This window comes from Lissotriton helveticus, chromosome 9, assembly GCF_964261635.1.
Source record: "Lissotriton helveticus chromosome 9, aLisHel1.1, whole genome shotgun sequence".
Classification (NCBI taxonomy): Eukaryota; Metazoa; Chordata; class Amphibia; order Caudata; family Salamandridae; genus Lissotriton; species Lissotriton helveticus.
Genome location: NC_136070.1, coordinates 935,590,055 through 935,595,110, shown reverse-complemented (window position 1 = coordinate 935,595,110; position 5,056 = coordinate 935,590,055).

Genomic DNA, 5,056 nt, shown 5'->3' with positions numbered 1-5,056 from the left:
TGACTCATGGAAAGGTAGCTCAGAGGGTTAATGTGCCTGCTGCAAATAACATGTACCATGCAGATCACATAATGTAAATGGGTCAGTGGGTTACTGCTTTTGTCGTGAGATCCTTTTGATACTTGCAGTTTATAAGTCAAAATCCTAAAATAGAACAGTGAGCTATTAACTTTCATGATTTCCCCAGTTTGATTACCCTATTGTTGCAAAAAGGGTTAATTTGAATAGAAATAAATTCTGGTTATTAAAGAAAACCCGCAATCATGATATTACATTCTAATTTCAGTGTGTTTCTCCAAACCAATCACTATTAAACTATACTGCCTGCTAGTATGGATGTCATGTCACTCCTACACCTTGTAGTCCTTTGTCTTATGTAACATTTCCTATACAAAGATTTACACACATATGAATAATTGTCTCCGTGTAAGAAGTGTGATGTAAAGTGCTCTGCCACTCTTCACTGGTATGAGCGGCGCTGTAAATCAAGTTAAATTCATCTGAGCGAGAGTATGGTTATGGAGACTTGAGGGGTACTGTTAAAGGGTGGTAGTGAGGGAATCAGTGGCGGAGGGAGTCATTGAGAGGGCACCAACAAACCTTGTTGCACAGGGCTCCACCAGCGCTCATTCCGCCATTGCCCTTGAGGCAAGTCCGCCTCACCCATTGGTCCCTCCGTTGGCCTTGTTTCAGCAGTAGTAGCTGTAACTCACCAGGGGTTGACAATGCATGATTTGCAAGCACACCAAACTAAGTTCACAATCTTCACAGTATCTCTGCTTCATGCTCAAGCACTTTTAACATGTGCTGCCTGATTTGGGGCCACTGGAATTATGCACCAATGGAGGACAAAATTATGCCGCAGTGTTAACTAAATTATGCAGCAAAAAAGAGGCTGGAATGTAATGCAGTATATTTTCTGATACTTTATTATTTTTACATTTTTACCGATGCTAACAGTCTCTGGAAAGATTTTGCCTTATTAGTAGTAGTACAAGTGTAACATACAAATCCAGCAGTGACAAAGGTGATCAGTCAACCTTTGCAAAGGGCCGTCCACTTTGCAGAAACACAATTCACATTTTTTAGCAACATTTGATCCATTTGAGCTACAAACGATGTATTCGTTAAAATAGTCAAATTCTGCAGCAGATGATGCATTATGATGTACATATTGCAGAACCAGAATTATATAGAAAACATTTGCAATCTAGGATATTTTGCCATTCATGCTTAACTGCTCTTGTGGAAAAAGGGAGAAGTGCTGATGACATAAACTGCATGGCACTGAGACAAATGGTTTTAGTCCTGCCAAGTACCAGGTATCAGGCGTTAGACTAACGCATTTCAGTGTGGTGCTCCTCATTACCGCACTGAAATGAATTGTCAAGCATATGCATAGTCAGCGTGTCCGCATCAGTTCAAACCGGCTCAAACCGGTTCAAACCAGTTAAAACGTGCTCAAACTGAGCCAGTTTGAGCCGGTTTGAAACCGGTTTAAACTGGTTTAAATGGGTTCAAACTGGTTTAAACTGGTTCAAACCGGCTCAAACTGGTTTAAACTGGTTCAAACTGGTTCAAAATAGTTCAAACTGGTTCAAACCGGTTCAAACTGGTTCAAACTGCCTCAAACTGGTTTAAACTGATTCAAACTGGTTCAAAGCGGTTCAAACTGGTTCAAACTGGCTCACTGGTTTAAACTGGTTCAAACAGGTTCAAACTGGTTTAAACCGGTTCAAACTGTTTCAAACCGGCTCAAACTGGTTCAAACCAATTGAAACTGGCTCAAACAGGCTCAAACTGGTTTAAACTGGTTCAAACTGGCTCAAACCGGTTCAAATTGGCTCAAACCGGTACAAACTGGTTCAAACTGGCTCAAACCAGCTCAAACTGGTTCAAACTGGCTCAAAACCGCTCAAACCGGTTCAAACTGAATCAACCCGTAAACCAGTTCAAACCGGTTTAAACTGGTTCAAATTGGCTCAAACCTTTTGAAACTGGTTAAAACCGGCTCAAACTGGCTTAAACTGGTTCAAACTGGCTCAAACCGCTTCAAACCGGTTCAACCTGTCTCAAACCGTAAACCGGATCAAACCGGTTTAAACTAGTTCAAACTGGCTCAAACCGGTTCAAACTGGTTCAAACTGGCTCAAACCGGCTCAAACTGGTTCAAACTGGCTCAAACTGGTTGAAACTGGTTCAAACCGGCTCAAACTGGTTTAAACTGGTTCAAACTGGCTCAAACCGCTTCAAACTGGCTCAAACCGGCTCAAACTGGCTCAAACCGGCTCAAACCGGTTCAAACTGTCTCAAACTGTAAACCGGTTCAAATCGGTTTAAACTGGTTCAAACTGGCTAAAACCGGTTGAAACTGGTTCAAACCGGCTCAAACTGGTTTAAACTGGTTCAAACTGGCTCAAACCGCTTCAAACTGGCTCAAACCGGTTCAACCTGTCTCAAACCGTAAACCAGTTCAAACCGGTTTAAACTTGTTCAAACCGGGTTAAACTAGTTCAAACTGACTCAAACCAGCTCAACCCGGTTCAAACTGTCTCAAACTGTAAACCGGTTCAAACCGGTTTAAACTGTTTCAAACCGGTTTAAACTGGTTCAAACTGGCTCAAACCTTTTGAAAATGGTTCAAACCGGCTCAAATTGGTTTAAACTGGTTCAAACTGGCTCAAACCGCTTCAAACTGGCTCAAACCGGTTCAACCTCTCTCAAACCGTAAACCGGTTCAAACCGGTTTCAACTGGTTCAAACCGGCTCAAACCAGCTCAAACCGGTTCAAACCGGCACAAACCGGCTCAAACCGGCTCAAACTGGTTCAAACCGTCACAAACCAGCTCAAACTGGTTCAGTCTCAAACTGGTTTAAACTGGTTCAAACCGGTTTAAACTAGTTTAAACCGGTTCAAACTGGTTCAAACTAGCTCAAACTGGTTCAAACCAGTTCAAACTGGCTCAAACCGGCTCAAACCAGCTCAAACCGGCTAGAATCTCAAACCGGCTCCACCGGCTCAAACCGACTGGAATCCAGAACCGGCTCAAACAGGCTCAAACAGGCTCAGGCTACTACCCTTATCCTCTCCGCCCTTAACAGGCTCAAACAGGCAACTACCCTTGTCCTCTCCCCATAACAGGCTCAAACAGGCAACTACCCTTGTCCTCTCCGCCCTTAGCTGAGACGCCCCAAGCCTGGCCTTTTCTATAGCCCTAGTAATCAGGTGACCCCTTCAGCCAATGGGAAACCTAGCCCTAACACTATCCAATCATAACACTAGCCCTAACATCTAGAACCAATAGGAGACCAGGACCTTACAACCAATGTTCCCTCTAATATTTTTCCTCTGTGTGCGGCAGTGTAAGGTCTATGTGCGCCACAAGCAAGGCTATGTGCGCCAGTAACCAGACTGCACCTGTGGGTGCAGCGCCAAATATCACTCCAAACTTGCTTTAAAAAGTGAAAAGACGGTGCATTTTCTCACAAACAGATCCAAGTGAATGTTTTAAGGCAGGTTTGAAACCGTCCCAAATGTCAATTTGAAACCTTGGCAGCTATGTTGCCACATTTCTTTTCTTAATAGAGCTGGGCTGTGGGTTGATTGTGTGTATTTGTTCAAGTTTTCATGTTAGTTTCAGCTCATGATGGGCACTGCGATTAACATGAAAACGGTAACAAATGCAGTTTCAGGGCTGGGTTATGTAGGGCCGCACCAGGCTTTCGATTAACGCATTTTAATGCTAGTGTCCACATCACAGCATTAAAATGCATTATTCCCATATTCTAGCGCCCCTCTGACAGTACTGCAATTGAGGTACACTGCCAATGAGTCAGCACCAGTACGCTAAAATTGTCTAACATATATGAGCATGCAACTGTGTCTTCAAATTTAAAATGCTATGCGTCAGATATAGAATATTCATGAACAGCGCTGAGCAGGCCTGGCCGCTCTCAATTTTAGGCAACAATAAAAATGTCATGATAACTCCGGTGATTAATATTCTTCGTAGAGATAGCTGGAGTTTTGTCAAGTGGAAGTTTTGACTCATGGAAAGGTAGCTCAGAGGGTTAATGTGCCTGCTGCAAATAACATGTACCATGCAGATCACATATTGTAAATGGGTCAGTGGGTTACTGCTTTTGTCGTGAGATCCTTTTGATACTTGCAGTTTATAAATCAAAATCCTAAAATAGAACAGTTGGCTATTAACTTTCATGATTTCCCCAGTCTGATTACCCTATTGTTGCAAAAAGGGTTAATTTGAATAGAAATAAATTCTGGTTATTAAAGAAAACCCGCAATCATGATATTACATTCTAATTTCAGTGTGTTTCTCCAAACCAATCACTATTAAACTATACTGCCTGCTAGTATGGATGTCATGTCACTCCTACACCTTGTAGTCCTTTGTCTTATGTAACATTTCCTATACAAAGATTTACACACATATGAATAATTGTCTCCGTGTAAGAAGTGTGATGTAAAGTGCTCTGCCACTCTTCACTGGTATGAGCGGCGCTGTAAATCAAGTTAAATTCATCTGAGCGAGAGTATGGTTACGGAGACCTGAGGGGTACTGTTAAAGGGTGGTAGTGAGGGAATCAGTGGCGGAGGGAGTCATTGAGAGAGCACCAACAAACCTTGTTGCACAGGGCTCCACCAGCGCTCATTCCGCCATTGCCCTTGAGGCAAGTCCGCCTCACCCATTGGTCCCTCCGTTGGCCTTGTTTCAGCAGTAGTAGCTGTAACTCACCAGGGGTTGACAATGCATGATTTGCAAGCACACCAAACTAAGTTCACAATCTTCACAGTCTCTCTGCTTCATGCTCAAGCACTTTTAACATGTGCTGCCTGCTTTGGGGCCACTGGAATTATGCACCAATGGAGGACAAAATTATGCCGCAGTGTTAACTAAATTATGCAGCAAAAAAGAGGCTGGAATGTAATGCAGTATATTTTCTGATACTTTATTATTTTTACATTTTTACCGATGCTAACAGTCTCTGGAAAGATTTTGCCTTATTAGTAGTAGTACAAGTGTAACATACAAAT